The 25,020-nt window shown below is 35.6% G+C and overlaps 1 protein-coding gene across 8 annotated transcripts in view; it reads right to left on the bottom strand.

Moving 5' to 3' along the window:
• BBX (BBX high mobility group box domain containing) overlaps positions 1-25,020 on the bottom strand; it is a 256,885-nt gene that overhangs the window by 141,595 nt on the left and 90,270 nt on the right. For 7 of the 8 annotated variants that reach the window (XM_010970745.3, XM_010970744.3, XM_010970750.3 and 4 more), the window contains one exon: positions 11,778-11,851. The gene's annotated coding sequence lies outside the window, so the exon portion shown is untranslated. Of the gene's footprint in view, positions 1-11,777; positions 11,852-24,034; positions 24,201-25,020 lie in introns of all 8 variants that reach the window. The other variant, XM_074362859.1, reaches the window with a different exon arrangement.

Here is a 25,020-nt window from a genome sequence, read left to right as displayed (position 1 = left end):
TGCTTAGTGAAATAAGTCAGACAGAGAAAGATAAATACTGTATGTTATCATTTATGTGTGAAATCTAAACAATAAAACAAATTAATATAACAAAACAGAAACATAGTTATGGATACAGAGAACTAGTGGTTATCAGCAGAGAGGGGAGGTGGAAGGGGCAAGGTTAGAGGATTAAGAGGTACAAACTACTACGTGTAAAATAAATAAGCTATAAGGATATATTGTACAGCACAGGGAATATAGCCAATGTTTAAAGATAAATTTAAATGGAGTACAATCTATGAAAATATTGAATCACTATGTTGAACACCTAAAACTAATACAATATTGTAAATCAACTAAACTTCAATAAAATTATTTAATTAATTATTTTTAAAACTGTTTTCTCCAAAGGACCCCAGATCACCTAAAACAAACACATTTTTTAAGCATTTAAATGTCTCTGTTTTTCAACACTTTTGTTGAAAACTCCATCTTCCTTAGCATTATACTCTAATTGCTTTTCCCACCACAGATCTGATTGTTTTTCTTTCCTTTGGACTTCTCTTAGCAAGTAGGTGTCTTCAAAGGTTCTGTCTTTGCCGTATTTTCTGCTTTCACCAATTTTCTAAGTTTCAGCTCTGTCTCTCTCTGTTAAGCTATACCTATCTTCAGCTGGAATCTCTTCCAAATTCATTAGCAAATTTATAAACACATTCTATACATAACCACACGGATATTCTCTCTGCATTTCAAATCCAATCCATTCCAAACTTCACCTTCCTCTTCCACAAATCAGTTTCTACTACTATCTCTCTGCTTCTGGTAGTAGTATTATCTAAACATCCACACTTAAAAACTTGTCTCTGACTTCTTTTTCAAAGCCTCCCAACTGCTTCCTTTCCTCTCCAGGATTCCTTCTACAACACAAGTTTAATCTACTGCTAAACTCTATACATTAGTAGTTTGGTTCAAATGACAAGACAGGACTTGTATTCTTTAATAAACACAGTGAAAGCTAAATGTACAATAACTAAAAACACACACAGACATACATAGGATAAACAACAGTAGGCATTAAGCATTTGAGAAAATCTTCATTGAAGGAATCCTTTAAAGTGAGTATTATTTTTTACCCTGCAAATTGGGAAAAGACTTATGTGATTTGGTGAGTTGGATAACTGCAATCCAAAATACTTTAAGACAGATCCAGACAAGTTATAACCTTCATAATGTCTCCCATAATGGTCCTGCTCATAACTGTCAAACCCTATCAAGAACAAAGCCCCTCCAAACTAAACTTTCCAATGCCTACTTCTTTTTCCTTCCAATCCATCCCCACTTATATTGTCTGCTCAAAATTTTTCAGTGGTTTATCTTCCTTAAAGGAAAAAAAAAAAAAAAGTAAACTCACCGACATTGAAGATTCTTTTAATTTCCACCAAAATTTCCCATTTACCCTTACAGACATCCCATCCAAATGGCAAAAGCAGTCTACAGGCATACCTTGAAGACACTGTGTTTGGATCCAGTCCAACTTGAATGCAGCGAGTATCATCACAATAAAGCAAGGCACACAAATTTTTCGGTTTCTCAGTGCTTATAAAAGCATGTCTATGCTAAACTGTAGTGTATCACAACTATGTAACAGCATTATGCCTTAAAAATGTACATAACTTGATTAAAAAACACTTCATTGCTAGAAAATGCTAACCATCATCTGAGCCTTCAGCACGTCATAATCTTTCTGCAATAGTAACATCAATGATGACTGATCCCAGATCACTATGATGAATACAGTAACAATGGGAAAGTCTGAAATATTGCGAGAATTACCATAATGTGATAAAGGACACAAAGTAAGCAAACGGTGTTGGAAAAAAACAATGCTGATAGACTTGCTCAACACACGGTTGTCACAAACCTTCAATTTGTTAAAAAAACAAAAAACAAAAAAAACCCCACATATCTGCAAAGCTCAATAAAATGAGGTATGGCTGTATTCACCTTCTCCAGACTTCTGTTACTTCCTCCACTGTGTAGTCTTCCCTGTTATTTCTACATGGGATTTTAGGTCTTCCTCAAAACTCTTAATGAGGTTTATTTATCTTTTTCTGCCTAATTAGTTTGCCTTCTATTATCATATTGTGACTGTGAAAGTGTCTAACACATTGCACGTAATACTTCAAGTAAATATTTATCAGATAAAAAGAGGAGCAGAAGGTATATTACTGTATATTCAAATAAAATATTTTTCCAGAGAGATTACTATAGGCAGTTTAGGTACTAAAAAGGAATACAAGAGCTGGAGAAAGAGAGCAAACCCTCTTCATTCTTATAGGTGGACCAGAAAGGTTTAGAATTTCAATATACGCTAATAAGTGAAAAACTATATAACTGAAGTCTATAAAATCCATAGTTGTTATGGTTAGAAAGTTCACATATTTGACTAGGAAAAGGCAAAATTGCTATAAAAAGACCACAAACACATTAGGTAACATACACAGAACAGCTTTTAAAAGGAAACAGTATTTTCATAGATGGTCCTATTAAACTATCTCCAAAACCAGTTTAGATACATGAATCATACAGATACTCAAAATTAATAAATAAAAGTTACTAGGGACAAAAGATGAAGTTGTACTGGTTCATGCTCATGTGCATAAAAATTATTAGAAATAAAAATACTTTCTTCTCTTGGATCAATTAATTTAGAAATGCTAACCCACTGACCTAAACTGAAGGAAAATTTTGCTTTTCTGGTGTATGGATAAACTAGCAGAGTAAGGTCATGAGTTCACAGCTGTTTAAAATTTTTTTAATTTTTTATAGTTATCAGGTTGAGATAATCAATTTATAAAAATAGCTTTCATAGTTTAAAATTCATTAAGAATTCATAATGCCATAATACAGCTCCTTGTTTTGTTAAAGTAATTACAATCTTTGAAAAAAACTGTGTAGATTATAAAAAATTACTATTATGCTTAAATAATTTACTTGTTGTTTAGGGTGATAATTTTGTTAATACTCATGGTATGAGGTGATAGTATCCCTGAAATAAGTATAATCCACTGAACAACATATGACTTATCTCTTAATACTTTCACATATTTTAGCTTTGATTTCACTTTAATAAAACTGCAAAATTAATCAGGGCAAGTATAATTAAACTCAAACTTCTATTACTTATGGTTATGTAGAAAATATTTTAAGATATCTAACAATAAAAAGAATAAACATTGTTCTTCCCTAATTATTTAAAGCAAGTCTATCCTGTATTCAATAAAGACTTCAACATATTAAAGATGTGCAACATAATAAAGACATTTCCCTTGTAAAAAGAGACATGCTTGAATTTCAAGGAACAGTTAAAGCAGTTAAAAACAAAAAAAGGCAAATGCTACTTTTGACCTACTATCCATTTTGACAATGAAACACACATTCTTAGCAATGCTGCCATGTGCTGGATTGGCAGTGTACCCTCCGGCACTTTTTAGCCTCGTAAGAACCTCATGTGGTCATTATTCACCCCATTTCCAGATGAAGTTAAATAATTTTCCCCACCGCCCAATCACTAAGCAATTGAGATAGATTTAGTCCTGTCTTGGATCCATCTAACTCCACAGCCTACATTTCTAAGATCAAGTTATAGCTGAAAAAAGTGATCCATTTAAAGCTGTCTTCCATAAGGAAAACTTTAAGTTTCTGCCTATCCATATTAATCTCCAGGAAGCAATAGTGAGCATTATGCAGTTGATAATCTAGAGGCAAGAATAAGAATGTTTGTAAGCATTAGGAAGTAAAAGTTCTAAAATATTTTTTCACAGGCACACTATAAACTCTAATGTATGGAATATTTTATTACAATAGAAATAATCATTTTTTAAAATTCTATGATTTTGATGACTAAGTAAAAATTCATAAAAAGAGACGTAACTGAGACACCTTAACCATCAACAAGATATACTGTAATAGCCTCATTAGAAAGATTCCTTTTTTAATATATTCTCATTGAAGTATAGTCAGTTTGCAATGCTGTATCAATTTCTGGTGTACAGCACAATGCTTCTGTCATACACAAACATACATATATTCGTTTTCATATTCTTTTTCACCATAAGTTACTACAAGATATTGAATATAATTCCCTGTGCTATACAGGATGACCCTGTTGTTTATCTATTTCATATATATTAGTATCTGCAAATCTTGAACTTCCTCCCAGCAACCAAAGTTTGTTTTCTATGTCTGTGAATCTGTTTCTGTTTTGTAAATAAGTCCATTTGTCTTTTTTTTTTTTTTTAGATTCCACATATAAGTCATATCATATGGTATTTTTCTTTCTCCTTCTGGCTTACTTCACTTAGAATGACAACCTCCAGGTCCATCCATGTTGCTACAAATGGCATTATTTTATTATTTTTAATGGCTGAGTAGTATTCCATTGTATATATATACCACAGCTTCTTTATCCAGTCATCTGTCGATGGACATTTAGGTAGAAAGATTTATCTTATGTTCTTTAAAAAGTGAAACTCTCTGTGAATAATAAAGAAAGGCAACACCTATCATTTTAACAGGAACAACTAAACTTTCAAACCTGAAAACTGTATCATTCCTGTAAGTGTTCACTTCACCAAATGAACTGAAAGATGAGCTGTATGCTTCATCAAATGGCAGGACAAAACAACTGCTATAGCAAGAGGTTTGGTATTTAAAAAGGGGATTGGTAGTGGCTACTGATTTCAAACTTTTCTTTATTATCTCTTGTTGTAATATAAGACACCTATTTGATGACTTGGCAACTCTAACAATGCTGAAAACATGGTAAGTTTTCAAAAACTATATTAAGAACATGGCTCAGAGTTTCAATTCATGTCCATCTGGGTGGTCACTGTATGGATTGATGGGCATACACTACTCTGCACGCAGATACACCTCACACTTCATAGATTTCACTCTAATCTTGTCATCAGTGTGGCATAACTGAGAATGCTTTGGACAGTGTTCACCATATAAATGGTATCTTTTTATAATTTAAGCCTTGTTTAGAAGCCAGTTCCTCTCTGTCTAGCTGGCTCTCTCAAGAAACTTGTACACTGTAAGTGTCTATGGTAACTTAACCCCTAAAAACACTACCGGAAGTGGATTATTTCTGCCACGAAGAGATTCTTGGTAATAAACAGACTTAAAGTAAATGTTAAGGAAACACTGAAATAATTACATAACTCGTCTGTGTTTTAAGAACCATGGCAGAGGCATAACAACTGAAAATTAAGCAGGTTATACAAAGTCTACAAAACCAAAACACAGTGTTCCTCTTCATCTTCATAGATCAATTTGAATACAGAAATATCAAAAAAAAAAAAGCCACCCCCTCAAGAATAAAACACCTAAAAGTGGACTTTAGTCAACCTTTCTGTTATATATTAACTGAATCCAAGTACCATATAGCATCTCTTTAGGCCCAGCCTGAACCAACTTGCCTACCTTAAATCTCAGAACCTTCACATGTCCTCCACTCAGAGCGCCACTGATGGGCTGTTACAGAAGTACTTGGCAGAAGGCTTACAATTCTTAATAAACCATTGCTGACTCAGTGTACACTGTAAATAGCCAACAGTTACCCAGAAATTTTTTGCTGCTATTTTAAGTTGTTATACTCACTAGCGTTTATTGATTATAGAACTAACTGCAACTTAAAGGCACAGAAAGACTTTTATTTTTGAGGAGCACTCCTCTCTCCCTGAACTCAGTCTGAGAAAAAATAATCTCCAGGTAGACAGGGAATGCATATTAACATCAACATCAATGGAATACATGATTAATGAAATGTGAACTCCTGTATTACTAATTCACCAAATGTTTACCAATGAGCAAGTTCCACATGCCAGACACTGTTTCTAGGTTTGGGCAAAACAGCCATCAACAAAATAAACTCTATAGTGTAAATTTAAGTCTCTTAGCTTCTTGAAGAGGTTATATGAAAAAGCCACACATATACACTCAGATACATTTACACTTATATGTGTATGTACAGAATATCCAGTAAATGCAGTGCATATTTTACATTAAAACGCATGGAAATTCTGAGAGAAATGTTATGAGAAATTTCACCTTATTAGATCAATTTAGTTTCCTAGAAAAAACACATTTCTCTGTAATAGAGATCAGAGGAAATACGGATTTCAGGATAAAATACTTAATTTATCCATCACCTTTCAAAGTAGTATTAATGAATGAAGTGGTTATGTCTGAATTTATTTATGCTGTCTTTAACTAGTAAATTTAATAATCAGTAGACTGATCCTATTGTTTAGAAGAAATATATTGCCAAAATGTATTATATATAAGGCTTGAGTTTGAGTCATTCTGTAAATAACGTTAACAGGGAAATTGAAATAAAAAGTAGATAAAACAGTTAAAATACCTTTCAACCAATTAAACTGTCATCCACAAAACAGATTAGTGCCCAACAGCTTATCTTTTGGCTTATAAACACACAAGGTGAGAAAATAAATATTACAAATCAATTTAAAATTTTTATACAAACGTTTAAGTCTCAAAGGTTTGTTTCCTCTTGAGTGTATTTTCTATTTTAGATAGGCATCAACTCACCAGAAACTGAAATCATTCTAGTGACACAGAACACACATTGAAAAAAAAAATTTCAAGATAAAACTAAGAGTTAAGTTGAGCCTCCATAAATACTACTTACCCATCACTAATACCAAATACCCATCAACTGACTTAATAGAAAAAGCATCCTACTGTATAGCAGAAAGAAGTACTATATAGATGTTCAAAGAATTGCATTTAGACTATTACTTGAGAAATCCAAACAACAATTACCTACTTAAGAGCTGGTATCAGAGGAAAGAAGGAAAAGGAAGAGGAAATAAAAAGGGGATAACAATTAAAAAGAAGAACGCAGGAAGAATAGCAGGTAGATGTATCAGATTTAGGATACTTTGGCTTCTGCTGGCTTTATTTCAAATGCACAGTCTTTTCTGTTTCCCAAAATCTTAAGAGTATGCCATTTCCCTGTTGTATTCGCAATTGATTCACAAAATAAAAGAATATAGCCTTGAAAAACGTGAATTGGCTTAATTATAGTAAGCAGAAACAGATATAACTTGAAAGAATAATTATCTGATTCCTCAACCTAATTTTCAAACACCTTCTATTCAGGAATAACAGTGAATACACCTGAAAAATCAGTTTTTACAATGATGTAACTCCTCCATCATACAAAACACTGATTTTCAAGTTCTTAGATTTGATCCCTTCCCTTGAAAAACACTCTTTTTCATGCACAGAGACTTCAAGATGGAAGAAATATGAATTTGGTAATCTGAAATGTCTCCCACCTCAAAGACCAAAGATGTTTTTAGAAACTTAGATGACTACAATAAACTAGTTTTCTTGTTTAGAGATTAAATAACATAGAAAGTTGTGTTGTTTTTGTTTTTAACTTTCACTTCACTCTTTGGCACAGAAAACCAATTACTTCTGAGTTGGTTGCCCTCAAATTCATATGATGAAGCCTCAAAGCCCAATGTGACTGTGTTTGGAGATAGACCCTGGAAGTAGGTAAAAGTTAAGTAAGGTCATTAGGGTGGGGCTATTATCTGAAAGAACTGGTGTCCTTATAAGAGGAAGAGATCAGAGCATGCTTTCTCCACACACGCATGGAGAAAAGGTCATCTAAGGACACTGCAAGAAGGCGACTGTCTACAAGCCAGGAAGAGAAACCTCACCAGAAACAGAATTTGTCAGCACCCTGACCATGAACTTTTAGCCTCCAGAACTCTGTGAAAAAAATATCTTGTTTAAGTCACTCGTCTGTGGTATTTTGTTATGGCAGCCCAAGCAGACCATATAACCTCTAGAAGAGAGAAGCTTCTATTTTTGAGATTGTTTTACTCTACTAATAATCCTGCCCAATAATAGGTAACTGATAGCTGTTACAAAGGTGATTCATTTACAAAGAGAAGCACTTGGAACAATTTGAAGAATAAGTCACCCTAAAATGATTTATTATATGTTATTCTAAATTAAATTAAATTATCGTTTAGAAATAGCATAAAACTTTGAAGCATAAGAGATATCATTCTGCTGTGCCTGATTCTGGGTGTGAGGGCACAATATTGATACAGAAAAAATCTAAATTTCAGCCTCACTAGAAAACTGTAGAATAAAAACTTTGATGTAGAATTGCTGATTATTTTGAAATCAAATAATATTTGCTCTACATGGTGAAGAAAGTTTCAGTGGCACTATCTCTTATATCTTGTGCCTCGAGATTACATAGAATTTGATTTCCTTAATGCTGACAGCTCATTAATATTCAAAGTCAAGGCCATAGATCCACATTGGCTATCACTCTGTCCTTAGGACTTTTTCAGTGGCAAGAAGTGAATTACTGAATCACAGGTGGCTAATATTTCTACCGGATTCACCCTTTCAGTGATAAAGATAAAGCTACTTTTAATTTTTAATAAAAGTACAGAAGAATACATAGGTTCTTACCCATTAGGGACAATTTTTTAAAACTCTTATAGGTGTGTGTGTGTTTAAATATAAATATCCAAACACATTTTAGACATACACATACTGTCAGATGTCTATTAAAGGTATTTTATAATACATTCAAGATTCTTGAAGTTTGATCATTTTTTTATTTTCTTAACTACCATTTCTTGAGTGTGTCCCATGTGACAGGCATTGTATCAGGCACTTAACATAATTACCTCATTTAATTATCACAATTCCACAAGGTAGAGCTCATTATCCAATATTAAGATGAGAAAAGAAAATTTCAGAGGTTAAATAATCACCCAAATTCTTTCAGTATAAAAGTGTCAGAACTAGGATTAATGCCTAAGTTTCTCTAAATCCAGAGATGTCTAAGAATATTCTTTTCCCCCAATCTCAGGGAACTATAAACTGTGAAACAAAGCATTGTTTATATACTCCTGGATATTTATATCATCCTAATCCACACAGGCCTGGTAGCAATGTTTTATAAAACCCATGGGATTAATCAAATCAACACTGTCTGAGTAGTTCATTGTGCCATTTTTCAGAAAGCTTAGGAGACAACAATACAATCACTGAATAGGGAATATGACCACAGGTGAAGTAACTCATGGGCTACGACTGTTAACCTTGCTACAGGGTCTGTCTGTATTCTTTCTTTCTAGAATGATTCTTGAAATTGATCTTAAGTAGAAGTATTTGGTTACCATTAAATGGTAAAATTATTATATTACTACCAGAAAAAGCAAAGTACCCATTTTCTCATGCTCTTTCTCTGTATCAAATTAGAGAGTATCTGTCGAGTATCTGTAACCTATGATACATCAGTAAGGAGTCAGTATGAGTATCGTTATTTCCCTTCTCTAACTCTGTATGCAAATTGCAGCGGGTCCCCTCTACACTAATTTTCATTCACTTTAAAACAACTTATAAAACAATAATGTAAGTCTAATATACACTATATATCCACCTACTGTATGGTGGAAAAAGTGATAACGTCGAGTTGTATCAATTCCTCATTCCTTAAAATCTGTCACAGATAGGGTATCATAGCTCACCATGTTCCATGTAACAAGAGGATTCACAGTCAAATAATTTTACATGTTAAATAAACAGATTCATTTACTACAGGACTTCTTGGAAACTTAATATACTAGGTGCATTCTGTCTGTCTAGAAGAGCCCTAGATAGGATTATGAAGATACAGTACTTAAAATATGCACTGTACCTCATCTCTCTTAAAAGCCACTCCTAACTATGGGGTGGCCATGGGATGTGTTTTAGACAATGAAATATGACAGGTAGTGATCTGTGCCACCTCCAAGCAGCAGTTTTAAGAGCCCAGATTCCACCATCATTCCTGTCTCCTTCTGCCACAAGTCTTGTGCATCCCAGAGATGCTGTCCTTCAGCTTTGGTCCAGGAAAGAAGAGGACATGGAGCAGAGTGGCAGCAGACTCATCAGGAACAGGAACATGAGAGAGAAACTTTCACTGCTATAAACCACTAAGATTTGGGGGCTTTTTGGATAATAAAATGTAAGTTTGTCTAAACTGACTAATGCAGCATGTTTCCAAGATTTATTAAACCCTTGCATCACTCTGCCAGGTAATATCTTCCATGATTTGTTTCCTAAATTACTCCTGATTTTGTATGGCATATTTTCTATTAGTCACTACTGCATTTAAGATGAATATATATGTATGCAAAGAAATAAACAGTCTCAGGTTTTCTTAAATTTAATCAGCAATTGGATTTTCTGTCAATTTCTGCCTATATTCAATAAAAATATTTTACTGAAAAAATCTGATTAACATTCAGAAATCACAGATCGGATGGCTACTTAAGTCAAGACTGACATACAAGTCCTAATTAATGATTTGGTTTTCTGAATAGGTAATATAAAAGGTCCTGGTTCACTTATGTATGTATTCACGTTTAACAAATTCAAAATACTGTCACAAATTTAATTTTCTTTAAATTTCACTATACTCAACTCCCTTTATGATTAGTAATCGAGAACATATTTGAAATTTCAGTATCGATATTCAAATATTCTATAGTCTATCCTGCTGACCCAGTAAAACCATAAGCTGTATCCTAACTGGCATTCTTAAATTCAGAATTTGTATTTCTAACTTAACTGCGCCTTAAAGGATAGCACAGAAAGGAAGAAATAAACTAAATCCTAATTTTTGTTTCAATATCCTATTAAACACACTTTCAAGCTAAATCGCATTTATTTTTACAGTGTGTCAATCCTAGACCATAACATTCAGAAGAATGGTTAGAAGTCTTATATTTACATTTGGCTGTACCACAAAAGCAACATTCAGTTATATACTTACTAAAACAAAAATGTAGACACAGATATTCTAGGCAGGCTTAAGCTATCAAAAATACTTAAGAACAGAAATGACTTAAGATTAATTTTCAATGAATCTAACAACTGAAGAATAACTTAATGTCCTGAAAATACAAATAAACAATATTTACTCTTTCTGTTCATTTTCATTTACATCAAATTCCTTGGTCTTACAAATCACCAGTTCACCATAAAGTGTTCAGTAAAGCAATCACGTTTTTACGTGTGTATTTAAGCAGAGTTTAATTAATCTTAAAATATTCCTAAAAAGGCAGTTAAGAGGACAGAAAGTATTTTAATGAAACTGTGAGTTTCATAGTTTGATATAATGTGCCACATATATATATTTTTAAATCTCAACTTCTTCCTCATTGTATATTTTCATACTCAAAATAGTTTCATGATACTGCTAAACATGCTTCTATTTTATTTTTAATAGTTTTTTAAAAACCTCCATGTTTTGATATTGATTCATTTTTTTCAATTAAAGCTAAAGGCAGTTTTTAAAAAAGCTTTGGGCAACAGACCAGTGTAGTATCTATTTAGGTAAGTATCCTCTAGGTATTCAGGACTTTAATAAATTAACTTCACCAAACAGCCCATTACTATGGAGAAACAAACCAGAGATTTTTGAAATAGTTATTTCCTTAAACTTCATGATTTTAAAAGAAAATTTAACTTACTTGATGATTGAGATTAAAATGTCACACTTCAAAAATACTAATAAAATTGACGGAAAAAATACACAATTATCACACTTCTCTGATCAAAACGGAAGGTGAATCCATCAGATGGGGAAAAGCTGAGACCAGATCTGATGACACACAACTCTTGACTGCTTCACTCTTGCTTCCAGGTAACCAAGTGAGATGCACCCCCAGTGAAGCTCTTACCGGTCAAGTCAAGACTTTCCATTGTGATTTCAATGGAACATCAGAACTTCCAGCTTCGGTGATGCAGCAGGATTCTGTGAAGGATCACAGCAAAGTGGTTAAAATGGTGAGCCAGGAAGCCCTTTCAAACAAAGCTGATACTTATTCTCCTTTAGCAAAATAATCCCTAGATAAGGTGAATTAACAGTCGAACAATCAAAACTAGGCAAATTATTAAACATCCCTCTAACTAACACTATTTAGAAAAAAAGACCTAAAGTGTTTATTGTCAACTTTAATTTAACAGAAAAAGTCACTAAAATTACTCAACGAGAACTCTGAGATTAAAGTTACAGAGACAAAGGATTACGGGCAATCGTTTCTCAGCTTTTTGACTATAATTAAGTGTGGAGTTACAGAAGAATCCTCCAGAAAAACATGACATTAAATTGACATCCTGATGAAATCCAAGTTATCTGAAATGACTAGTCCAAGCCAACCAGTGATTCTGTGGTTCAGATGTTAGTATCTTAGTCTATGTGCTGCTGAAGCGAGCACCAGATGTTAGTATCTTATATTTTATTCTTTAAGTGTTTTAAAGATAATGAGTGAAGCCAAGATTTTTTTTTAAGTGGGGAATGGTGGGGGGAACACAATAGAGAAAAGCTGTTTCCTAAAAATTACTTTCTAACTACATGGGATGAACTAAATATAAAAGGATCAAAATCAGCAAAAGAGTATACAAATTAAATGAACATTATACATTAATACTGCCAATATATATTGACATATATCCAAACTGTACCATTTTTAAGAATTAAGTTATTTCCATTTCTGTGTGAGACATGTTCATTTAGTTTCTTGGGTGCTTCAGTGGTAATTCTAATTTCACTCTCAACTAAGAGAGACAATTTCCTGTGCCCCTGCAGATTATGACAATATATTTCTTTACAATCAGTAGGTTATAACACACTCTAGAAATCGGATATCACTTACTGTCTTACAGCTTTATCAATACTGTTAGTCATTTTATGACTTGGATAAAGTTTTTCTAATTAGCCACCATGATTTGAAAGAATTAAATATCAAAAATGTGTAATGATTCATCTGAGTAATCCTAATTAGACTTAGATGATTCAGTTGTCACCCAGTGCTACTGAAAAAAATAATAGCTGAAAAGAATGAGTAAAATATTAAGCGGTCTCCTGTGGCTTCACACAAGATACTACTCATTCATCCACATTTTTTAAAACAAGGGTATGGATAAAAAAATAAATCCAGATCTTTGAAGCAAACTACAAGGGACATTTACAAATACTTCCAAATTAAATGCCTGTTTTTTACCAAGGAAGCATACAATTTCAAAAACTGATTAAATGGTATAAAAGTCTATCCTGAATTATCATGAAATAGGCAACTAACATTATTATAAAAATACTGTTTTAAGAAAATCACATACACCATCTCATATTTTTATTTCCATACATTTTCTTCATATAAACCCATAAAAACCAGTAGAGAGAAGAACCATTAAAATAAACATTGTAAAATAAATAGATAAAAATCATGAATATCTATAAATAACTATCAAGTGAATAAACTGGCATAAGCTAAAAAAATAAATAAATATAATCAGTACTGCCAAAATTGGGAGAGGAGGGTCCATCATTAACTTTGACATTGTGGGTTTCATTCTTATTTTGGTTTAGAGATTTGCTAACTTTGTAGCTTAAGAAGTGAGTGCATGCTATCTGGAGAAATAAAATACGCTAATACATCCTATATACAGAAGTTCTTTTAGGAGCTCAAAATTAAATTCTTACTAATATTAAGGAACCCTTTATAGATCTGTCTGTTTCTATAATCAGATACATACCTAAAAATGGACCATATCTATGCCTTATTTTGACTGTTGTTCAATAATTTATCACCTGTGCTGCTACTATTTATGGATAAAGTGGTCAGGGAGAGGAAGGAGGTCGACTGTGCTGTGCCAATATGGGTTTTAAAACTCAGGATAACAAAGAAATCGTGTTGGACTTAACTGACTAGGAGGGAGAAAACAGGGAATCAAACACAGAGCAGAGGTCAATTTTGAGGCTGAAGATCTTGCCAGAGACAGACTCCCTTTGAGCTCTCTGACAGCCCAACTTAAAGACTCCAGATTTTATCTGGCTATTACAAATGCCCACATGGGTAGCTTCAGAAAAGCAGTTTCAGCATAAGCTGTTCTGCATTTAAGTTACAAGTACTTCACAGAGTGTTTTGATTTGATGGAAATGGGTAGCTGTGTGAAGTGTCAGAAGGACAAGAAGGGGAAATGGTGGGCAAGAAGGGGAAATGTCTAAAGGGTGAACACAACCCTGCAGAATGGTGATTTGAATATGCCCTTAGACCAAAGCCAGGACAGATTTCCCAAGGAGCCACCCCATGCCTGTCTGTGTCCTTTGGGTTCCACTATGGCTTCCTCTTAACCCTCATTCTCACCCATACAGGGCCTCGGATTCCTGACTCCCCATGACTTAGCTCCCACTGCCTCATTAAGAACCTGCTGCTTTTTGCTTTCCAAAGCTCATTTCCCACCATGACACTGCCTCCCACAGGATGCACACCTAGCCAGCACTGATCTGGCACAGCTTAGCATTCTCTCTAAGAAACTCCATCAATGTGGGTGAGAGAGCTAACTATTAAATATCTATTATTTACCTTTTACCACAAATAGGGCATTTGACTTGGCATCTGAAAAACCCATCTTAAAGATCTGGCCTAAGCAATCACTGAAATATTCCAAAGCAACTGGCTTTCTGGCAGTTTACACACAGCCCCTTGGGGTCCTATGTTTTGAAAGCTTATTGTACTAAAAAAGGTAAGGTGCCACTTCTTACAATGAGGCAGGCTCCCTCGTTAGTGGTAATGTCCAGTATAACATTCAAAGACACATCATGGCAAAATCCCCTTCTATGCCAACAACGTGTGTTTTGCACCCTGATGGCACCACAACCTAGTCAGTGCAGAAGGGACTCCAGGCAACCATGCTGCCCACTTACACAGAAGAATATTTAATCCCCATGAATGACTGCTTTTCTGATGTTTTCATCAATTCTCTGGGTAATAGATTAAGCTTTAACTAACTCATTTTCATACATAACCCTAATTCAATCAAGCTCAATAAAAGTCATTCTGGATTGCAATTATTTGCTAAGGAACGACTGCATTCAAATGAAAAAGAAAAACTTGCTGGGTATGATACAATGCACGGCACAGATGCCTCCCCATTTCCGGAGCCAGAAACAACAACAAAAAGAGCCAAACTGCTAGAAAAGGAAATAGATTTCTTCCTCATCTTCCTGAAAATAGAATACTCATGCTTTCACACCTGAACAAAACAAAATGGAGAACCCAAGAAAGCAAATTTTAAAATTATTATTTTCAATTATGTTTATGATTTGAGAGAGGCTGCATTTCTAATCTGAGAGTCAGCACGACCTCTGAGAGCCAAAACAAGTCCAGGTTACAAATAACAGTGTTAACATCTACTCTTTCACTAAATCTGACACTGGCCTCCTTCATTTTCCCAACAATATGTATTCCAATTTCACTTTATAAAGCAGGTGCTCTTCAGAGATTTTTCCTGTCTTAAAAAGCTACTTCTTTAAATAAATATAATTCTTATACTTCCCTTAATTCATTCTTTTATAGACTACATGTTTACAAATAAAACTTAAATGCAAACTCCAAGCTCTTACTTCTACGTAAATGTATCATGTTTGTAGGGAAAAAAAAAATCCTCATTGATTTAACTAAAGCCTTCCCTTTACTGTGTGTGCATAAGGTCCTCCACCCACCCCGCTGTACTCAATATTCTTTTCATCTCCTCCATAGTAGCACCAGGCACACTACAAAATAACATAGTGCTGAAGATGCATACCAGCTGTGATGCAGTTTTGGCCAATGAATTCCACACCTCAGGTCACTGTGGTACACTAGAGGTCAAAGGATTTTTTTTTCTAGAAATGATAAGTTCCAGTTAAACTATTTGCTGAAATAAATTATCTTCATGTAGACAAAGATAAATGAATGCAGGAAGATATATATGCTTTTTAACAAAAGACTTGTCTTTATCCATACTTCACATTGTCACTGTCTTTATTTTATGATAGTAACAGTAAAAAGTATGGATAAAGACAACACTTTTGTTAGAAGTCACATACCCTGCCTGTCTTTATAGTTGAAGCTTAAACCGCAGCTATTTCACAGGCATTTTTGGCCAGGCACCAATCTTTAACAGAAACTACAAGTGTCAGCTATACTGAGAACAGATATTTCTCAAAAGAAAATGCAAATCTGAAGTATCTCTTTATCACCTTCCCACTCCCTACCCTTGCATTTCCTCATGACCCACAGCCTTTCAGTTAAGAAACCTTAAACATAGTCTTAAAGGCCAAACAACAGTTCTCTAGATACTAACAGTAAACCAAAGTAACAACAAGTCATTACAGATTTGTCCATCTGTTTGGAATTTCCAGAAAGGTGTCAGAAAATACCAGCAGGCAGAGACAGAAAACTTGAGCATTCATTGTTAGACACGGACCTCTTAAAATAGCAAGACAAAAGATCTGGAAATCCTTTCTCCTTCAGTACTCAATACCAACCAATTACAAATTAAGCTTTAAAAACTATGTACCACCTATATGTCAATAGCACAGAGATGCAAATGGTATAATCTTTTACAGTTTGAGAAATTATTAATGACCTACTATGTATTAACACGGCAAAAGGTATTATAAGAGTTGTTTCCTGCTCCTGCGCATATATCCAGAAGGGACCCTACTTCAGGATGACACCTGTACCCCAATGTTCATAGCAGCACTATTTACAATAGCCAAGACATGGAAGCAGCCTAAGTGCCCATCAACAGATGACTGGATAAAGAAGGTGTGGTATATTTATACAATGGAATACTACTCAGCCATAAAAACCAACAACATAATGCCTTTGCAGCAACATGGATGCTCCTGGAGAATGTCATTCTAAGTGAAGTAAGCCAAGAGAAAGAAAAATATCATATGAGATCGCTCATATGTGGAATCTTAAAAAAAAAACAAAAAAAAAACCCATAAATACAAAACAGAAATAGACTCACAGACATAGAATATAAAATTGTGGTTGCCAAGGGGGTGGGGGGTGGGAAGAGATAGACTGGGATTTCAAAATTGTAGAATAGATAAACAGGATTATACTGTATAGCACAGGGAAATATATACAAGATCTTATGGTAGCTCACAGAGAAAAAAATGTGACAATGAATATATATATATGTTCATGTATAACTGAAAAATTGTGCTCTACACTGGAATTTGACACAATATTGTAAAATAATTATAATTCAATAAAAAAATGTTAAAAAAAAGAGTTGTTTTCTGGAAGCTGATATCTAGTTGGGTAATTGCACACACACACACACACACACACACACACACACAGTTACATAATAGTAGGGAGAAATGCATATCAAAATGGTAAGCAAAGAACTCCAAAAAAGTTATACTGCACAAGGGAATTTTTTATGCAGATGAATAAAGCTGGATCCTAAAGCACCAGCTGCAAGTTGGGATACAGGGAGAGAAGATGGAGAAGGTCATTACAGGCACAGGCAAAGGCTGAGCCCAAGTTCAATGCTGGGAAGAAGTACACTGGGAAGGGACAAGAGGCAGATTTGGTGGAAGTCCAGGGTTCATATCAGAAAGTAGAACACGAAATGTAGGCAAATCAGAAGTAATGCAATCTGCTTTTTTTCCCCCTCTCCCCGTAGTCTCATGAACAGCAGGACACAGTTAGTAGCATGGTGTTCTGCAAAGCATACTGACCTTAGGACCAAACCCATGTCCTCCATTTACTTACTACTATGCAACTGTAGGCCAATTCCTGAGATCTCTGAGCCCCCAATTCCTTATCTGCAAATCAGGATAACAATCCCTCCACCTCTAAAGGTTTCCTTAAATTATTAGAAGACATTATAAATACAAAGGGCCTGGCATACAGGAAGTGCTCAATAAATGTTAATATCTCAAGAGAGTTAAAACTAAGTGGTAGAAGAGCATTTAATAAAGTTACAGTGTGAACACGCTGAAGTTTGCTTAAATATTCTCAGTATTTGGATGCGAAGTGACTTGCTAGTTTTTCAAAAGGTGGATTTTGTTTTAATTTAGGTAGCTTTAACATATAGTTAATTCTGACACTCTAAACAACCACTTTTTACTCCTACCAATTTCGGCCTACATTAGCTGATTTAATAATATGGACATTTTATTATAATGTTCATTTGCTCTAAAACTGTTGTTGCAGGGACCATAGTGGAACTACGAATTTCTGCAGTTTCCGTAAGTAGAGGTGGAAAATGAGCAGGCATTAGTCCAGTCAGATGGCTTGGCAGGGAGGCCCTGAATGCCTCTTTTATACTCTTGTGAACTATATAAATGTGCCTTTGACCTTCTCAGGCAGGGGAAATTGCACATTTAAGGCAGAAGGAGTTTCACTTCCATAAAGAGTATAAAAACATGCCTGCCAGCAGCTATATGAGGAACACCGACAGGGAACCCCCAGGTACTTTGAGAAGATTCATTAGCTCTATCAGGCCACTGAGCTGGAAAATACATGGTTAAGATAATCCAAACCCTCTGGGATATCCCATCTATGCATTACTGTAGGTTACCCCAAGAAAAACTGTGGCTTACACACATAAGGAATTAGCCAGTATCTTTAGGGAGGGGTTCTGTGAATGAAACCCACTGGAGGAACCTCAGGGCTGCCTTGCCTTTTAAGGTAAAAAAGGATTCCTTTGATCAGCAATAATTCACAATATACAGAAAATCACACTCTTACTTTAACAAGTCAGTCCAAAGTCATTTGATTAAAAAAGGAAGTCAGTTGTTAGCAATTCACATAATTTTAAACGGAAAAATTCTGTTCTGAGAAGCAAGGGTCACTAGTCTTTCCCTTTTTTCCTTTATTAATTAATTAAATTGCACAAAGACAACTTAAAGAAATATAAACATATATGTAATTTAAAAAGCACATCTCTATTAAAATTTATATTGTATTATTAAAAAAACAAATTTTAAAAACTATTGTCTGTAAAGAGTCCCTGTCCCTTTCAGATGTGCCTAATGTATATCTAGCAAATAGCTTTGTTGCAGAAAGGCTTTTGCTCCATATTATGCTAATTGCAAGAACATTCCTGATATGAAGACACAAAGGAGTCTGCTCAAAAACGATCCATGATGAATGTCAATACACTCTCTTTTGAAGTTATTTACTCACAAAGCAGTTATTCCTAGACAAATAATACTATACAGTACTTAGTTATTTTAAACCAGAAAGGGCCAAGAAACTTCCCTGAGGGGAACAGGGAAGCCCAAACACATTTCCACAGCTGAAACCAAGACAGACCCAAAAAGGCTAAGTAACTGGACAAAAGGCATTCAGCTGGTTTGTGGCTAGGCTGGGACAACACCCCGTGACTCCACACTGTAGCATTTGATGTTAGTCCCTACCAGACATTCCATTCAGTCATGGACTTGCAGAATGCTGGCGGCAGTCAGAGGCCACTCAGTTCAACCCCTTCTACCACACAGCAAGCTAGAGGCAGAGCCAGGCCAGAACCCAGGGTTCCTGCTCTGGGTCAGTGCACTTGGCCCTACAGCACACTGCTCTTCTGGACTATCGTCAATCAGTCTGACCTGCAGTTTGCCATCCACGGAACAGCAGGAGGCTCCAGACCAAGTTACATTAGGTCCCTACTCTCCCTATGGTCTTCCTTAGCAGCAACATTCAGCTGGAAAAGTTTTATTAAAAAAGGCCTAGATAGATAAATAAGTTTATAATGCATAGCACAGGGAAATATATTCAATATCTTGTAGTAGCTTATGGTGAAAAAGAACAGGAAAATGAATATATGTATATTCATGTATGACTTTAGAATTGTGCTGTACACCAGAAATTGGCACAACATTGTAGACTGACTATACCTCAATTAAAAAAAAAAAAAGCCTACATTTTCATTCCTGGAGTTAAGTCAGAGAACGCTGCTTGGCTCTTGAACACTTTCCCCTTTCTAGTCTGAATGCAGAGAAAGACATCTTTTATTTGTAACAATAAGCATGTGAAATATTTCTTTGTGTTTCTAAATACTTGGAGTGAAATGGTAATGCTCATTTACCTGTGTGGGGGAAGGTAGTATATGGAAACTCTATACTTTCTACCCAATTTTGCTGTGAATCTAAAACTGCTCTAAAAAGTAAAGCTTATTAAGTTTTTTTTAAAAAGCTAGTATCAATTTACTTCATTCTAACAATATTAAAATTACATACTGACCAGTGAATGATAGGCCAAAGCCAGCTGAGAATTTATAAACAGTAATTTCCCTTAAATGCTCACTCCCACCAGAAACACCTAGTAACAATTGAATTTATGTCCTCCATTAAAACAAAGCACATGCCTACAACAACAATCTCTGTACAGTATACATGCTCCACTAGTCACTAATCGTCAATAAATGCCTCTGATGCTATGGCAGTCAATATTTGAAGTAGCATAAAATATTTGGCTCAAATTAAGCCAATTCAAAAAAAAAAAACAAAAAACCAAGAAAATATTCTCCAAGTATTCCCATTGGAAGACACAGGGTTTATCCTTTATCACTAACTCCAGCATAGTGACTCTCAGAGCTCAGTGTTACACAACCACAAAGGCCACCAATTACACAGAACTCAAGGGGAATGACGAAAGATATATGCCCTGCAGACATCTGTAACAGCCATGGTTCTCCATACTGCTAATAAGCATCTTAAAATTTTAACTTTTTTTATAATTAAGAAAATCAGATTTTGTCACTTTTCAAGTTGAAAAGGAAATTCACTGTAGATGCCCTATTTAAATGGGAGAATAATCATCCATAGAAGTGCGTTTTTCTATACTGGTTTTTCTTAAGCAGAAATTATAGACATAGATGTTTTTGCCTGCCTTTTATACGTGTATCTCCCATTTTCTGGTAAAAGCACTTTGATTCTTAGGAAAATACTACTCCTTGCTCACAGTCCATGTATCTTAAGTGGAACTGACCCAACTCTACCCAAGCTTCAGGAATAGAAGTATCTTCCAGGCTCGGCCAATCAGCTTATTCCATCTTCCTGGACACAGTGAATGGGTGAGAAATGGGTTTGAAACCTTAATCGGGGCACAGAATACAAAATAAATAACAGGTATGTTAAGCTATAGTATTACTAGTGCCTGAAGTAAGAGGAGAAAAGTAGAAAGGCTGCAATAAGAAAAAGAACATAAAAGTACTGGCCCACACACATAACCTCCTGAAAAGAAATGAAAGGGAGTACTGATTTATTGTATGTTACTTCAAATCCTAATTTCAACAGATTTCCTGAAAATCTTTGGCACATCATGATATTTAATAAGTCAAGATGTTTAAATTTTCAATCTGTATTCCCATAACACCCATTTCTCTTTCAATTTATATTTCCTACAAGGAGAAGTCTCAGGTTTCAACAAAAACACTAAAAAACTAAATAATGTTAATGTGACTTCTAAAACCAATTCTAAGGGCATTTCCAGTGTCTTGAAATTTATTATGTATGCCATTATACTTAGGCAGACAGTGGCACACAATTCATTCTCCATGTCTGAAATTGTATCTTTTCTTATATTTAGGAGATGGGGTGGGGGGGACATGGAAGAGTTGGGAATACAGTGTTTGCTTTAGTGAGAATTACACACTTCTGGAAAAAAACAACTTTTGAAGAACTAAAATACAGTACAATATAATGATACTAAAGCTATTCTGAATATAATTGTTTTATTGAGATAAAACTGAATCTAGTCAGCATCAAGAGTTTCATCTCATATCATGAATTTTGGAAAATCTTAGAGATATAGTCTAATATACAGACTTGAATAGAAGTCTTATGTATTTATAGTAAAATCTGCAACACAGTCCAACAAAGTAGCTAATGAGATAATTTTAATTAGCTAATTAGCTTCCCTTTATCTTATACTCCATTCCCATTCCTCTTCCTCCCTCCAAAACAATCATTGTATTGACTATTTTCCTTCCAGTTTTATTGAGGTATAATTGCCATACAGTACTGTGTAAGTTTAAGGTGTAGAGCATGATGTTTGACTTACATACATCATGAAATGATTATTACAGTAAGTTTAAGAAGCATCCATCATCTCAGAGATATAAAATTAAAGGAATAGAAAAGAATTTCCCTTGTGATGAGAACTTCTTAGTATTTATTCTTTTAACTTTCATACACAGCATAGAACAGTGTTAACTATATTTAGCATGTGGCACACTGTATCTCTAGTACTTATTTATACCTTTTGTACCTTTTGACTACTTTTATCCAATTCTCCCTCCCTCTCCTCTGGGACCACAAATCTGATCTTGTTTTTTATGACTGAGTTTGTTTCCTTGTTTTGGAAGTATAACTGACCTACAACACTATGCTAGTTCCTGTTACACAACACAGTGATTCAATATTTCTATACATTTCAAAATGATCACTATACTAAGTCACTGTATATCACCATACAAGGCTATTACAGTTACTGACTATATTTCCCATACTGTAAATTCCATACCCATGACTCGCTTACTTTGCAACTGGAAGTTTGTACCTCTTAATCTTCCTCATCTATTTCTTTCCTCTACCCAACCTGGTCCCCTCTGGCAACCACTTCTTTGTTCTCTAAACCTACAACTCTGTTTCTGTTTTGTTATGTTCATTCATTTGTTTTGGGTTTTAGATTCTACATATAAGTAAAATCATACAGCATTTGTCTTCCTCTGTTTGACATATTTCACTTGGCATAACACCCTCTAGGTCCATCCATGTTGTTGCAAACGTCAATATTTCATTCTTTTTTATGGCTAATACTCTATTCAGCAACTCTATGTCTTCAGATTGGAGCACACAGTCCATTTTGTTTAAAATTAATTAATAGGAATGTACTTACTGCCATTTTACTCATTGTTTTGGAGTTGTCTTTGTAGTTCTTTTTTGTTCCTTTCTTCTTTTGCTCTCTTCCTTTGTTATATGACTAACTTTAGTGTTATGTTTGGATTTTTATTTGTATGTGTATCTAGTATAAACTTTTTTATTTGTGGTTACCATGAGATTTATACATAGCAATCTATATATATATGATTAAAGTTGCTGATTTCTTAAGGCTATATACATTTTTACTCTCCCCCACAATGTTTACTATTTTTGACCTCATGTTTTACAGTTTCTGTTTTTGCATGCCTTAACTAATTATTATATAGATGATTTTACTCCTTTTGTCATTTAACCCCAGGTAGGCAAGGCTGGTTCCTGACATTGATGCCTGTGGGGTCCAGGGTGTCCCAAAGCTGATGTCAGCCCGCTGGTGCATGGGATAAGGGCTGGGGGAGGGTGGATCCAGGGCTGGGGCTGGACCACTGATGAGTGGGCTGGGTCCTGGGGTCTCTGGCTGCTGGGCCCCGGGGGTCTTGAAGCTGGTATCGGCCTGCTGGTACAGGGCTGAGGCCCAGGGGGTGCTGGGGCTAGTGCAGTCCCAGTGGTGAACAGGGCTTAGTCCTGGGGCAGCTGTGAGCTCAGGGGATCTTAAGGCTGCTGTGCTACTGGTGGGCGGGGCTGCGCTCCTGCTTGGCTAGTTCCTTGGCCTGAGGCATCCCAGCACAGGAGCCAATAGGCTTATTGGGGGAGGGGGGTGGGGTCCCAGCACTTACAAGTCAGAGGGAGGATTCTAAAATGGTGCTTCCCAGCCCCAGTGTCCTCGCTGTAAAACAAGCTCCCCAAAATGGCTGCTGCCAGTGTCTTCGTCCCCAGGGCGAGTCCCAATTGCCTCCTGCTTCTCCAGAAAGCTCTCCGTGATCAGCAAGTGGGTCTAACCCAGGCTCCTTTCAAATTCCTGCCTCTGCCCTGGGTCTCAGAGTATGTGAGATTTTGTGTGTGCCCTTTAAGAGTGGAGTCTCTGTTTCTCACAGCCTTCTGGGTCTGCCGAAAGTAAGAGTCGCTGGCCTGCAAAGCCAACTGTTCTAGGGGCTCGTCTTCCCAGTGCAGGTCCCAGCCTGGAGAGCCTGATTTAGGGCTCGGACCCTTCGCTCCTTGGAGAGAACCTGTGCCTGTGCAGTTGTAATTATCCTCCCATTTGCGGGTCGCCCCCCTCCTCCCCCAGGGGTATGGGTCTTGACTATACCATGTCTCAGCCCCTCCTACCTGTCTCATTGTGGTTCCTTCTTTATATCGTTAGTTGTAGAAGATCTTTTCTGTTAGTCTTCCCGATCTTTCTCATCGACAGTTGCTCTGTAGACACTTGTAATTTTAGTGTGCCCCCGGGCGGAGGTAAGCTCACCGTCTTCCTACTCCGTCATCTTGGCCACTCCTCCAAAGCAATCATTTTAATGTGCTTACTCAGTATTTTGAATGTGTACTAATTTCACACAGAACTGAGAATAGTACATCAGATAAACAGAGGTGGGTGAAAGGACAGATGCTATTAGGAGGGAAATCTCTTGAATTTCCAATATTAGAACTTAAATAATACTTTTCTTCTATTTATTTTCTGAGCTATGTTATTTCCCTTAAAGCAAAACAAAATTGAAGGTTCAACTCTCTGCCCACCTCACCTTCACCACCACCTTAAACTTGGGTCACCTAACTCTTGGTAAAGAGGTTGGTGGGAACTGGGACAGGAAGAGAGAAGGATTTGACAAAGTTAATGTAAATCTGACAAGACCAGAGATACTGTATGATATAACTTTCAGACTACAAAGCAGCTTCAAGGCATCAAAAATTCATTGTAAAGTTTCCCCAAAAAACATAGTTTCTGCCTCATGAATACTCAATTACTCAGCAAAGAGTCTCAACAAACATACAGAACTGTTTGCTTATCTGTGGCATAAAGATTTAAAATTAGAAGAAGTACTATAGAATTGGTCCTGAGCGAAGTTAAATCTGAGGTTTGCTGCCCTCAAATTTTCTTCACAAATCTCCCCTCCCCGAAAGATTCCTCACTCCACCACAGGTACCAGGAGGTTTCACTCTGTCATCCTCCACATCAAAACCTGCTTTTACATCAATGACTGAGAATGTTGACAAAAATAACTAGAGTAAAGTTTGCATGGTAACAAGCACTATGTCCAAGTAAAAAAATCTCCAACTGTGGAGCAGTAAGAGTAGGTAACATGAAAGCACACCCAGAG

This window comes from Camelus bactrianus, chromosome 1 (genome assembly GCF_048773025.1).
Source record: "Camelus bactrianus isolate YW-2024 breed Bactrian camel chromosome 1, ASM4877302v1, whole genome shotgun sequence".
Lineage (NCBI taxonomy): Eukaryota > Metazoa > Chordata > Mammalia > Artiodactyla > Camelidae > Camelus > Camelus bactrianus.
The sequence above is the reverse complement of the archived record's forward strand: the minus strand, read 5'-3'. Positions and strand labels throughout refer to the sequence as shown.